Here is a 15,397-nt window from a genome sequence, read left to right as displayed (position 1 = left end):
AGAGAGAGAGAGAGAGAGAGAGAGAGAGAGAGAGAGAGAGAGAGAGAAGGGAGGGTGCTCTCGGGAAGGTTAAAAAATTAAAATAAAGAGCACTGGGCATTTATTTAGCTGTAAATGGCTCAAAAGGTAAAGGAACTTGCCACCAAGCCTGTTGTGTTGAGTTCAACCTCGAAGAGACAGATACACATGGTGGAAAGAGAGAATCAACTGCCAAGGTGTTCCCTGACTCTGTCAGGAGTCTCCATACACACACACATACACACACCAACACACATGCACACACACACACACACATGCACAGGCACGCACGTGCTCGCACATACACACGTTAGATACACATAAAGTCCTCATGCCCCTGAGGGCTTTTCCAACTCTGCCCCCAGTGTGAAGAATCACAGACCGGACGGCACCTCTGGAAGGCTCTCACTGTGCAGCTTACAGCCCAAGTCATTAGCTTTCCCTGGGCTTCAGCTGTAACATAAGAAACTAAGGATTTCAAGAATTCTTTTTAAAAGCTGGGGTTTTGCTTTGGAGCTCAGGCTAGCACAAGCTCACGAGTCCCTTGCCTCAGTAGCCAGAGTTCTAGGATCATAGGCATAAGCCATTGCCCGCCTCAGGAGCATCAAGATTCCCCTGGGCTTTTCAGGACTCTGACCATGCAGTTTTTGCCTCATGACCACACAGTTCATATCAGGGAGGACCCGAGTGTGTCTTTACTCCAGATTTCAGGCCATTCTCCCTGAACCACATCAATGGTTTTCCTGTTGTCTTCCTTTACCTTGTTAGAGAAGAAGCAAGATTTAAAATACACACACACACACACACATAAATATGCATGAATATACACACATGTATACATGTGCACACATGCATATATACACATGTACAAACATGCACATACATATACATGCACATATACACATACATACACAGGCACATATACCTATACAATATGTACACATACATAATACACATGTATATATACACATTCCTACACACACAGGCACACACAGACATATATACATACATATACATGCACATATACACATACATACACAGGGACACATACCTATACAATACGTACACATACATAATACACATGTATATATACACATTCCTACACGCATAAGCACACACATACATACATACATATTAATACACATACATACATAACTATATACACACATAAAACACACACTTTCACAGACACAAACGTAATTGTATTAAAACAAAGTACCCTGTTATCCGGAAGCTAAAGATTTGAGAGGGTTTTTGTTGTTGTTGTTTTGTTTGTTTTTATTGTCTTGTTTTTTAGTCAAAGAAACAAAACCAAAATCAAACCCCACAAAACTTAAAAACAAAACCACAACATTTTCTCATGACTTGTAGATATTTGAAGAGACTTTTGACAATGCAGCTTTCTCTGTCATTGCAAACTTTCCCCTGCCTGTCTAACAGTGGCCAGCCAATAAACTGAAATAAAACAAACAGGTTGTGCTTGAATCCAGATCCCAGGTAGATAAAAAAAATCACCATGGAGTCAGTTTTTCTATTTGTGTGAGGTGTTGTTATTTTATTTTTATTTTATTTGTATGTGTGTTCATGTGGTACTTCTGTGTGTAGGTCAGAGGACAACTGGCTACAGCAACTTCTCTGTTTCCACCGTGTGGGTCCCAAGATCACATTCATGCCACTAGGTTTGACCGCCATTGTCATTGTCTTTACCTGCTGAGCCATCTTGCCAAGCCCTGTGCGAACTTTTGTCTAATCAACGCCAGGAAGCAAAGCATAGAAAGTCCAGGAGATCTGAAGAGAATATTGAGTCTATAAATCAAACTTCTTGTCATCAAAGATCAAGATCTTGCTAATAACTGAATTGCGGGAGGAGTCTGCACTGTCTCCGAGGAAGAGGGACCGCCGCCGCCGAATTGGCGGTTCTGGCTGAGAGCGATAGCCAGGGGAGAGCCTGTGGCAGAGAAATCTAGAATGTGATTACACACAGACCACGGCTCACACTCTGATCTTGGATAAGTAGGTTAACCACGTGGTGTCCTGCTCTCCCATCTGTGAGATGGAGAGATAAGGCTGGACTGTTGGGTCCGGCGTGCAGATAACTTCCGGAAAGCCCTTTGAGCTTCTTGGAAATAGCAGCTGAGATAGGAAGAGGCGCCAGTGTGGTGGCTAGCGGCACGATCTGAGTTCAGCCTGGGTAACTTCAGTCCCTGAGCTGGAACAGAGCTTCAGAGCACCCCTCCTGGCCTCAGCCTCCTCTCCTTCCCTGCCTCGATCCTACTTTCTCAGGATTGTGCCTCCTGTCATTCATCTTAGCTCCCGCCCTTCTGGCCTCTTCGATTTTGCTCATACCAACTCCAACTCCAGCCCTGATACACCTCCTACAACCCATAAGAGCCAGCCTGTCATACAGAGTGCTCCCTGGGACAAGGGTTTCAAAAAACAAAGCCCTAACTCATCTTCCAGAGAACTCTGTAGGGTGAAGCCCTTACTATCCTCATCTGGCATATTTTTTTAAGACTTTCTCTAACACATTTCATTAAGATACGACTCTTCTAACACTCGGGGGATGGGGTGGGCAGAGGTAAAAGGGTCATGAATTCAAGGCCAGCCTGAGCTGCGTATCAAGAGACTGTCTCAAAATACAAAACCCCTTTGCTTTATCTGTACACACTGCACCTTAGTGCTTTCACCAAAGATGGGACAGGTAGGATTCCCTTGCCCTGGGTTCTCAGATGATCTGAGAGAGCCTCAGAGTCTTTGCTGATGGGACGCACATCCCCTGAAACTGAGTACACGTCTCCATTTCCATGGTATCTCCAGGGTCTTTGACACCTGCCCAGGTGTGGATTGGAACCAAAGAAACACTCAAAATTTCAGTCTGTCATTTAAGTTTGCCTTGGTCCAAGACAAATCGCAACTCCAGCCTACAGAGGCCTCTACCTAGGTTGTCAGGAGCTCAGGCTCCTCAGGGGAAACAGTCTTCCTTACTGTCCTTGGAGGGGTCTCCACGTAAGTAGGTGGGAAAAGAGGGTGATGGGTCACAGCCTGGAAGTAGGGGCCATTACTCACTCCCGCTGTGTCTTACCTCATAATGGCGACAAGTCTCATCCAGAAATGCCAAAAGAAATGATGCCAGCTAGCCTGCTCCCAGGTAAAAAAAGAAACAAGTTTTGGGGGTGAGGGGGTGACAAGACTTGAGACAATAAAATGGACAGGAAGTCCCCAAAACCCTCCAACAGTGTTGGATACCTCCCAGGTACCTGTCCATTCTGCGTGCCAAAGAGAATCCTCTTCCACCTGTACTCACTTCCCCCTCTCTCTCAAAGCCTCTGACTGTTGCCCTGCTGTGTCTTCCAGTCATACATTTAATTCCAATTAATTATACAGAGTCATAAAAAAAAAAAAGGAGCTGAGCATGGAGGCTCACAGTTTTAATCCCAACACTAAAGAAGCAGAAGCAGGCACATCTCAGTGAATTTTGGGGACAGCCTGGTCTATTACATAGTGAGTTCCAGGCCAGCCAGGGCTGCACAGGGAGATCCTGTGTCTCTCACACTCATGAAGAAAAAGCGGGTGGGAATGCGTCTCTAGCCCAAATGTTTTCTGTCCCTGTCACTATGTCAAGAATTACCAATAAAGGGCTTGAGTTATGGGTAAATCATGTTTTGGTTTTCCTGACAGTGTTCAATTTACAGAGAGAGGAACCTTAGCTCAGTCCATGTGGCTCACAGACTCCTTAGGGTGATAAAATGAGCCAATGAATAAATAAAAGAAGGAATGAAGACCTCCTTCCAACCAAAAGTTTATAACAAACCAATGAACGAATGAATGAATGAATGAATGAATGAACGAATCTATCATCAGCCAATCAAAAGTCTGTAATGCATGAGGCTCATTAGGCTCAGTAATTAATCAAGAGCCTAGCTACCAAGAAGCCTGTTATCACAGAGATGAATATGATGAAAAGCACGTGCTTTGAGAAATGTGCTTATGACACATGCCACACACTTCACTCTCTGTCCCCTTATCCTGGGCACCCCACACCCTCTCCCTCATACTCCCGTTATCTGCTCACCTCAGGGATAAAATAGATTGCACTCACCAGGTAAAACTGATGTCATAAAAACTCAACCCTCTCCAGCTTCTGCCCTGACTTCCATTCAAAGCAGGGTTTGCTGAGTGCCTTCACAATCTCAGGCCCTCTTGCTCCTTCTGGGTGTGTCTTAGTTTAAGAAGAGAAGCTATGGCTCAAATATGAAATACAGGCTGGTGTGTTCAGCACTGTTTTTGAAGGTGCTGCAAACTTTAGTAGACGGGGATTTCCTGAAACACACACTGACAACAATCCAATCCCTGCCTCATTCTCATTCCTCCCCTTCTATCGACAAGGGTCTGAAATCAATAAATTATGGACTGAACTCTCAGAAACCATGAGCCAAAACCAGTCTAACCTGTCTTTCCCCTTTCCCCTGTTTGTGTTGAGTACTTTGGCATAGAGATGTTGAAGTTACCAAAACAATACCCGGTCTAAAGCAATCTATCACAATTCACCCAGCAGGCCCTGGTATGGGGAAGGGAGCACTTGGTTCAGAAACTCTCTCAGCAAGCCCCGCTGTAGGGAAGCAAGTACGACTCAGACCCCCTTTGTTTTTTGTTTTTTGAGACAGGGTTTCTCTGTATAGCTTGGGCTGTCCTGCAACTCACTCTGTAGACCAGGCTGGCCTCGAACTCAGAAATCCACCTGCCTCTGCCTCCCAAGTGCTGGGATTTAAGGCGTGCGCCACGGCCGCCCACCTGGCTCAGACCCCCCCCCCTTTGGAGCCTTTATCATCGCATTGAATGCTCTTCTGTTCTCTGACCCACAGATCTGACCAGTCTTGGATATATCGGTCCCAGGGATGCAAAGCCCAGGGCAGCAGCCCCAAGCGAAGAACTCCGCAGCTCCAAACCTGTTCAGGTGCACCACGATACATTGTAACATTAGATCCCTGTCATGATATGAAACCACAGGTGACTAGATTTCTCTTCTTTTCCTCTTTACTACGTTTCTCTGTTTCTCCGTCACGTATCCTTTTCAATTTTGTCTCTCAAAGAATAATGCACGATAAGCTTGCCAGACTTTGTTGGGGTTCTGCCTTTTGTTTTCTCGTGTTATACTTACCCAACCTGTATGGAACTTCCACAAGGAAACAATGTTTCAGCTCCACAAAGTGGGTGGACAGAAGTCACCTCCGATCAAAGTTCAGAAAGGGATAATGTCTGCAAAGACCCGACCACTGTCAAGTGCAGGGAGCAGTCTGTGAACCAGTGGCCTCAGCTCTAAACTCCACACACCTTACCGCCATAGCCGGAGAGAAGAAAAGTCAGGATTGGGTGCATGAGGAAGTAGCCTAGGGTCATGCTTACGTATCAATATGTACTATGTGAGTTAGTCACACTCCTGCTCTGTGAGTCTCTCTGTAAACTTCCCCAAATTGGATAGAGTTAGCAGCAGTCTCCAGCTATATCTGAGATTAAGACTTTTTTTTTTTTTTTTGGATGAGGCTGGAGAGATAGCTCAGCAGTTTAAGATCACTGGCTGTTCTTCCAGAGGAGCTGGGTTCAATTCCAAGCACCCACATCGCAGCTAAGAACTGTCTGTAACTCCAGTTCCAGGGAATCCAACACCCTTACATAGACACACGTACAGGCAAAACACCAACCAAAGCTCAAAAAAACAAAAATAAATTAAGCTATTTTTTAAAAAAAAAAGTATTTTTGTTGAGGAAACCTTTTAGAGACGCGGTTCTCAACCTGTGGGTCACAACCCCTTGGTGGAGGTTGCATATCAGATATCCTGCATACCAGATATTTACATTCTGAGTCATAAGAGTAGCAAAATTACAGTTATGAAGAAGCAACAAAAATAATTTATGGTTTGGGGAGTCACACAACATGAGGAACTGTATTAAGGGTCTCAGCATTAGGAAGGTTGAGAACCACTGCTTTAGAGAGCTCTGTGTTACACACACACACACACACACACACACACTAGAGGCATTTTGGATAAAGGAGACTAGAACTATATACAACTAGAGAACACGCCGTGTGGTCTGGGAGGGGGAGCATGGAGCTTGGGACATGGTTCAAGCTACGGCTTTTTATATGTGGGTTCTGTGCCTCTAACTCAGGTCTTCATGCATGAGTAGTCCCAGAGATGGGGAGGCAGAGTCAGGGGGATCCCTGGGACTCCATACTTAGGTTGCAGGTCAGTGAGAGGCCCTGCGTCAAAAATCCAAGGTGGATGGCCCCTGAGGAACGGCACCCAAGGTTGACCTCTGGCCTCCATTAATCATTTGAACTACCTTGAAGAAGAAGAAAAACTGGCTAAACAGGTGGTACTCAGTGGTGAGGGATGAGGAAGCCGTACCCCCAAGTCGAGACTGAAGATTATACGATCAGAAAATAGTGGGAAAGGGAAGGGAGTTCTAGAATTTCAGAGCACAGGGTGACCCTGCTTTCCCTCAAGAATACCTCTTGCCAAGACACATCCTGACCACTGCAAGGCAGAAGGTGTTGCTTTAGGGACTGTCCTTATTCACTGAGCCCTGTTTTTCTGCTATCTCCAAGAGAGTAGAGTAAGGCTTGTGTTTATTCATAGACGTCAGAAATTTCCAGCTGACCTTGAGTGGGCCATGGTTTCTGGATCTGCCTTAGTCTTGTCATCTACAAGATGAAAACTCTAAGGCTGGGAGGTTGGTAGCTCCCGGAAGAAAGCTTGCAAGCATGTGTTAAGGCCTTAGGAGAAATCAAATGGGTTTGCTTTCTAGACCCAGGGGCTCAGATCTGCCAACCTAGGAGGTGGAGGAAGGAGAAGCAGGAGTTGAAGTCCAACCTCGACTACCTAGTGAGTTCAAGGCCAGCCTGGGCTATACAAGACCCTGTCTCAAAAAGCTAATGAATTCATGCACAAATAAACAAACAAAATGGGGATCAACAAAAGAAACTGCTGTGTAAAACTTCCCCTCACTGTATCAAGAAATAAATGTTTACAAGTAGCTCAGGCAGAGAGAATCAACTTCAGTGGAAGTTACCAGTATGCCAGTTAAGAAAGGAGGTTATTATCCTTGAGACTGTCAGCCTCTTGCCAATAAATCCAACTAGCAATGTTTTTGTTGTTCTTATTTGGGGATAGAGAGTTTCTTGAAAGCATAGGTTGGCCCAAAATTCATAATCCTCTGGTCTCAGCCTTCAAGCATTGAAATGACAGGTATTCACCACCTACCCCAGACCAATCAGCAACATGGTGGCACAGGGATCCCTAGACCTTTCTTCATAGGCTGTGGGAAAAGCCCTGAAGGGGTCAGACATGGACTCCAACCAGACAGTGGCTTCCAAGATCTAGGACCTTGGGCAAGTTACCTAACCTCTTGTACCTTTATTTTCTTATCTCTAAAAGGGGGATTAAATTGTACTGGGCTCGTTAGTAGCCTTGCGGTAAGGTGTAATTGGCTTATTAACACCTAGCATGTCAGAAGAGTGGCAAGCCATCATAAAGGACTGTGTTAGCTGCCGTCACTTCATGGTTTCTTCACCTACAGAGAGATACTCCAGTGTTCCAAACGCTCCTGCCCTTCCGCTGCATCTTGCCAGTCACTGATGGCTTCAGGAGAAGGTGGTGTCTACAAAGCGAGCACCCTGAGCCAGTATCCTCCCTCCTGAGATAAGTACCTCCCTCCTCTCCCGAACCACCCCACTCAGATAAGAGCCACATCTTTCTAAATCTATTGGCAAGATGTCCTCAGCAGCTGTACTTCGTGATTTCTCATTAGATTTATCAATATGCATTCATAATTTCCATTTAATATTACCCAACATCTACGCACTATGCTAGTTTATGGGGTTACTCTTATCACGATGTACATATTACGTACGTACAGGTACATGCTGTGCCCTGTATGTTTTATATGTGCTTATACACATGTGCTCAATAGCTTTCTGCTTATCCATTGCTTCACTTCTCATGGATTCCCTAATGTGTGGTTCCTTGCGATGAACCAAAAACACCCAATGAGAAACTCATCGGGGCATGAAGCAACTGTGTATATCCTGGGCCAACCCCCCACCCCCTACCCCGGCCCTGAATCTCTCTCATTTGTACAAGAATGTCCTTGATGCATACACTATCATCCTGTGCGTGTGTCACCTTGGCTATTGTGACAGCTTTCTCAGGCTTGTGCTTTCCTCCTGCCCACAGTTTCAGATATCCACTGCGGATCTTGGATCAGACACTCCTCAGCAAAAGGAGGCTGTTGAATATAAAATAAGCCCAAACCCGGTGGGAGACTGACACATTAAAATAATCTCTTACTCTGGTGGCAGAGGAAAGGGCGTCATCAACTGATTAGAGCATCGTCTACAAAGGTAGTTCTGTGACATGCAAGGAGAATATAGGTTTTCATTTTGATACAACTTAAAAATTTTAAGTTCTATCTTATTACATTTTATGTGTGTACACATGCATGATTTCTGGTGACAGCACACACTTCAGAGAGTAGCTAGGGGACAGGGGAGGGAATCAATTCTCTCTCTCCTGGTGCTGGAGAATCAATCTCCAGGCCACCATTGGTAGCAAGCACTGTTACCTTCTGAGACATCTCACTGGCCCCCGATTCACGCACATAGATTAACTGAGACCCTATTATGTTTCCAGCCTCAATCTGGGTCCCCTGAGTGACTGAGATTTGCCCTCAGGAAGCCATACAGGCAAACAGGATTTGTGAGATGAAGAGGCCTGCTCCCCACAGAGCGTTCTCACCCCATTAGCAGAGGGAGCAGCCCAGTGTGGCATGTACATCTGTGTCAGGGATCTACTCTCAGGTCACTTGCATGCAAGCCACCCACAAGTGACCCGAGTCTCTCCAGCCTCAGTTTCCACACTCCCTACCTTGTGGAGATCATCATGCAATCTCAACAACATATTGCAGTTGGAAGATCTGAGGAAGGAGCCTCCTCACTTATAGGACGTTGCCAAGGGGGATGGAGCACTATTGGCGTTATTCTAGTGTACTGGCTGGTTCTGTGTGTCAACTTGACACAAGCTGGAGTTATCACAGAGAAAAGAGCCTCCCTTGAGGAAAAGCCTCCGTGAGATCCAGCTGTAAGGCATTTTCTCAGTTAGTGATCAAGGAGGGAGGGCCCAGCCCATTGTGGGTGGGGTCATCCCTGGGCTGGTAGTCTTGGGTTCTATAAGAAAGCAGGCTGGGCAAGCCAGGAGAAACAAGCCAGGAAGCAGCACCCCTCCATGGCCTCTGCTCCTGCTTCCTGCCCTGTGTGAGGTCCTGTCCTGACTTCCTTTGGTGATGAACAGCAATGTGGAAGTGTAAGCTGAATAAACCCTTTCCTCCCCGACTTGCTTCTTGATCATGATGTTTTGTGCGGGAATAGAAACCCTGACTAAGATATCTAGTAAGTAGCAAGAGACTGGGAGAGTATTAGTTTAAAGCACAACTGTGGCTGGAGAGATGGTTCAGGGCACTGGCTGCTCTTCCAGAGGACACAAGCTGAGTTCCCAGTATCCACTCAAAGGCTCAAAACTGTCTGGAACACCAGTTCCAGAAGATCTAGGGGACCCTCTTTTGGCCTTTGTCGGCACTGTGCCCACAAGGTGAACATACATGCAGGCAAGCACTCACACATAAAATAGAAATAAATACATCTTAAAAGTAGTGTTGTTGATGTAGCAAAAGGTTTGGTATAACGAAGAAAAGGTTTTGTGAGGTTTTCTGGTTTTTGTTTGTTTGTTTTCCGATGAAGGTTCGAGCTTTTTTTGGTAAAACTGACTTGTTCTTTTGCATTTTTATGTTGGAAACAAATGATTATTTTTGAAAGCTCTGAAGTCCAACTATTGAATACCTGTTTTCTCTAAAAGATAGATGGAGGGTGACCAGCTGTCCTGGGTCACCAGGTCCTGATGTTTCCCCAAGACTGGGACTTGGCTTTGAAGCTGGGACAGTTCTTGACAAAAAAGAATACCTGCTCAACATCTGGGTTTTCACATGTACACACATGATGTGCCTGTATGTGCCTATGTGAGAGCCTCCTAAAACAACCAGTACCCACCGGGTGACACACACCTTCCCAGTGGTGGGTTCTCAGAATCTCTTGGGAGAGGAGATTGCTGGAACCACGCCCCCTCATCTCAGAATCTCCTGAGAGAGGAGATTGCTGTAACCACGCCCCCTCATCTCAGAATCTCTTGAGAGAGGAGATTGCTGTAACCACGCCCCCTCATCTCAGAATCTCTTGAGAGAGGAGATTGCTGTAACCACGCCCCCTCATTTACATGCTCCCGTAGGGATTTGTTCCCAGAACCTGGATCACCCCACTGGCATTAGGTGGGATAAATTCAGACAACCCCAGCACGAATTCCATTGTCAGAGTCCTAGGTTCCACATCTTCTCAGTCCTCACCTTATGACCTGATTTTCACGTGTCCTGATGTCTGAGTCCCTTCGCTTCCAAACAACACCTCTGACTCATTTCTTTACTCCTTGCGTGAGTCTAGGTTTCCCCCTGACCTCCCAGGAAGCAGAAGATGAGGCTTCAGACACCCAGGAGACCTCTTTCTCCATGTTTCAGGCCTCCTTTCTGGGAAGACCCTTCTCATTCTCTAGCAGACAGAGCGTTTCTCTGAAGAGAGTTGCCAGTGGATGGAGATGCTGAAGGGGGCGGGGGGGGGGGAATGGTGATGGGGATGATGGGGATACTGGTGATGATGATGGTAGAGATGCCACTGATGATGGAGGTGGTGAGGAGGGTGCTGCCGACCATAAAAGAACAGACAGCGTGTCCTGACGGAGTGTGCAACACATGTCAGATGTTGCTTCACTCCTGCAGAGTATACACGAAGGGAAATAAGAAAACCGAGTTGACCTGAGAATCTGTGATTTGTTTTTCTTCCCCAAGACCACTCAGAAAATGGTCTCTAAACAAAGGATCCCAGTTGAGCATTCTTCATGTTCTTAAGCTATGCCACAGTGAATTGGAAACAAACATAAGTAATGGAGGGCTCTCAGGGCTAGGGTGATGGCTGTCAATCAACTGCCTGTCCAGCAAGCATCAGGAGGCCAGTTCAATCTCCAGAACACAGGAAAAGTCAGATGCAGTGTATACGCTTCTGATTTTAGCACCAGGAAGTGGAGACAGGAGGATGCCTGGTAGCACGCTAGGCAGCTTAGCAGGCCAGTGAGAGATTCTGTCTCCAAATGCATTGTGGGGCCGGTGAGGTGGCTCAGGAGGTAAAGGACTGTGCTGCCAAGCCTGAGGACCTGAGTTCAATTCCCAGGACCTGTAATGCAGAGTCAGATGTCTACCAGTTACACGTGTACACATGAACACACACATACACACAGAGACAAAGATGAGAGGCAGAGAGAGACAGAGACAGAGAGAGACAAAGATAGCAAGAGAGACAGAGACAGACAGAGATCGACAGACAGAAACAGAGAGAGAGGCAGAAACAAAGAGAGGGGCAGAAACAAAAAGACAGAGACAGAGAGAGACAGAAACAGAGACAGACAGATACAGACAAAGAGAGACACAGAGAGAGCTAATATAAAGATAACCATTGACTGGGCTGTACAAATCCTAGCCCAGGATGTCTTCAAATTCTAGACGTAGACAAGTCCCCTCAAACATGGCTGCCAGTGGCCTAAGGCTTAGATAGCCACCCCCGATTCCCAGTTTGCCCTAGCAGGGGCGACAGGTCAGTATGACCCGCACAGGATCTTCACCATCTTTGCCATCGGGATTATTTTATCCCATCGGCTCCTCTGTTTCTTTTTATCTCTAGAACGAGGGCACTACCACACCTCGCTTCCTGGAGCAGGCTTCTCTATGGTTGAACCCTTTGACTTATTAATAAACCTAGTGTGGCCTCCGCCCCCGCCAGGGGAGATAACGAACTGCCCAACTTCCCGCATCAAATTGTCTCCGCGTCACATCAGTGGCGCCACGGAGGTGACTGGCGCCACTGTTCCCGTGCTCCTCCCAGGTGGGGCAACGGGGATGAAGTGACGCGTGTGTCCACACAGGGACCGATTGTGCCGAATACTTGGAGGCTTGTAAAAGGTGCTATATAAATCAATTATTAATGCTAATCAGGGCGGGATAGTACCATTGAGAGGAGGAGGGGGCCCATGCATACAGACACCACACCCTCCTTGACACAGTCCTCCTTCAAGAGCCAGGAAGCTCACAGAGAGGTGAGAAGACTCGATCCCGGAGTGATAAGAGCATCCCACTCCGCACTGCGCAGACTCCACCCAGCAGCGCCACCTTAATAATAGAGAAAGTTCTAGAACCTCAGAAATGTTTGGCACTGAGAGCTGTGTCTCAGCCCCTTACCTGGTTGTGGGCCCTTTCTTGAAACCAGGACTATCACCCTCTCCAGGAGGCAATGCTCCCCACCTGGACAGGCTGTGATGATGGAGCGTTGGTTCCTTCTCCGCAGAGGAGGCTCTGAGCTTGGCTGCAACTTCCTGTTTCTCCTTAGGGTCTGCTTTGTGAGTTTGGAATGAAAGCGACCTTTTTTTTTTCACACGATAGATAGAATGGCTTGATTTCTTGGTTTCTTCTTGAACATTCCACGACCTTGGACCGGTTTGGTGACCCAGTTGGGCATATACAAATGCCTCTGTGGACGGTAGGAGAGTCACACAAACCAAACAAACAGATATAACACCTCTACAGCATGTGGTGTCATATTCAAAACGGAGTGACATTTATTAACACCCTAAGAGCTGATTATCTCTGTCCTAACAGAAAAAAAAATGATAGTTTTAAAAATTGAATGTTTTACCAGCCTAAGTCACCTAAAAATCTAAGTCTCTGAGAATGGCAGCCTAGGAAGGAAGAACTCTGGGAGGTATGGAGTGACACAGAGAATGCCTTGTGAGAGCTGAACAGTCATGATATAGACAGAAGACCCCCAACTCCAAGAACAGCCAATCTCCTTATTTAGGAAGGTATAAACAGTAAAGACATTCGATAGGCAGAATAATGACCCGTCAGATGTCTACCTCCTTACCCCTGGAGCCCCCGGACCTACAGATGTGTTAAGCTAACCTACACAGAGAGACAGATTCTGTAGGGGACATGATTCTGCCTTCCTGGATAGGTTGTGTCCTCCCGAGGTCCTTATTAGGGGAAGCTAGGCGGGTCCTGGTCAGAGACAGGATGACAAAACAGAGATAGATATACCTGTGAAATGGCATTGGAAAACATGGTAATTTCTAGCAGCCAAAGGGAGACTGATGGCTTTTATCAGCTGACAAAGCAAGGAAACGGTTTACACCTTGCCCTTGTCAAGGTGCAGCTGTTTCTGTAGCTGTGGGCGGGGCCTGAAACTGCCCAGCTGGTTACCATCAGCCGAGTGGGTCCATGGACCACACACTTTGGGTTATAGAAAGAGGAGCCTGCAGGATCAGTTAAATTCTACAACAAATGAGGGGGGTTTGAATACATAGGGTTTGGCAGGGGGTGGGGGTTTCCGGCATACTCCTTCTAACATCTAAAGTGTCACACTGTATTGAATTGTTTTGAGCTTTCGGTCACCAGCCAGTAGCACTATTTCGGGAGTTTGTGGAAGTTTATCGAGGAGGGACCTAGCTGGAGGAAGTAGGCCAGTCAGGGAGAGTCTCTAGTAGATTGTCGCACAATCTGTTTCCTGGCTGGCCAGAACGTGAACAGCAAGTCTTTGCACTGGAGCCTATCACCGTAGGGTTCTGCCCAAGCATTTGGAGTGAATCAACTACCAATGGAAGTCTCCTAAACCACGCGCTGAAATAAATCCAAGGAACCCTAAGAAAAGCCCTGCGTGCAGCAAGTGCTCAGGGTGGGGCGTGCCCCAACACAGCCAGTCTCTCTCTCCTCTTCAGACCCTGGCCAGCAAGGGCAGCTTTGGCCTCTTACATGGGCTTTCTTTTTCCAAGTCCTCTGTGCTGAACCCAAAGCCCAGCACTAACAAGCCTTTTTCTTACATCTGCCACATGAGTCAACACTCCACACGGCTTTGCATCCAAAGCCACTTCTAGAAAGCAAAGGGGGTGGGGGGTCATAAAGATGGCTCAGTAAGTAAAGGCAACTGCCACCAAGCCTGATATCCTGAGTTCGAGCCCAGGTACCCACATGGGGGAAGGAGAGAACTGACTCCCTAAAGTTATCGTCTGACCTACACACACACACACACACACACACACGCACACGCATGCACACACGCATGCACACTCACATGCATGTGCACACACACACAAGCACACACACAGAGACTGAATAAATAAATATTCTTGCTTTGTTTTATTTTTTTCTAATAAAACAAAGTGGGGTGGGCATTTGCACTTCGTACGCACCTGCTCTGCACCAGGCATGAACTGGTTGTTTTTCTTTATGAAATATCCTCTCAGGGGCCCCAGGACAAAGGAGATGGAAGTCTAAGCCTCAGCAGGTTGAGGTTTACAAGGAGGAAAACTTCTGCTCAAGGCCCCATTACTACAGATAAATGAGGATTCGGGGACTTCTCTCCCGCTAGACAGGAACTCTTTGAACCCTACTCTATCCCGCTGAGAGAGTCAGTCAGTTTTCTTTGATCCTCTGGGCTGGGCCAGCAGTGCAGTGCTGGCTCATAGCCTCCCCTGGACTCCTTGTATTTATCAGCCATAAATTTATCTCCCTGGAGTGATACGGCTGTGGGTGAAGGGCCCCTGCCCACACCTGGGCAAGTCTTACCTGCTCCAAACAGGTGAGCAGGCAAGTAGGAGCCTTTTAATTATCTTCTTCCGCCTCTGCCCCCTCTCTCAAGTTCAAACCTGTACTGTAAACATCAGCATCAGGACCAAAGGTAAGGAGGGTGAAGCATGCGGACATTATTAACCCATCACATCCCTCGATAAGGCCGGCATTTCACAGCGCCATAAAAGAATTCCTGTCCAGAGATAAAGGGCAGCAGGCAGGCAGCAGAGGCAATTGTTGCAGGGTGAGAGCCAATTGATGTTATCTGCCCACACAGCAAGAACTCCACCCAGGCGCCTGCTAACAGGTGAAGGGTTTCGGCCACATCACCATTACATTCCCCTCAGTCGCCCTCCTCCTCCTCTTCCTCTCCCTCCTCCTCCTCCTCATCATCCTCTTACTCATCCTCCTCCTTCCTCTTCCTCCTCTTCTTTCTCTTCTTTCTTCTTCTCTTCCTCCTCTTTCTCCTCTTCCTCCTCTTCTTCCTCTTCTTCTTTCTCTTCCTTCTTCTCTTCCTTTTCTTTCTCCTTTTCCTCCTCCTCCTCCTCCTTTTCCTCCTCCTCCTCCTCCTCCTCCTCTTCCTCCTCCTCCTCTTCCTCCTCCTCCTCCTCCTC

Source organism: Grammomys surdaster, unplaced genomic scaffold (assembly GCF_004785775.1).
Source record: "Grammomys surdaster isolate TR1022 unplaced genomic scaffold, NIH_TR_1.0 125976, whole genome shotgun sequence".
Lineage (NCBI taxonomy): Eukaryota > Metazoa > Chordata > Mammalia > Rodentia > Muridae > Grammomys > Grammomys surdaster.
The sequence above is the reverse complement of the archived record's forward strand: the minus strand, read 5'-3'. Positions refer to the sequence as shown.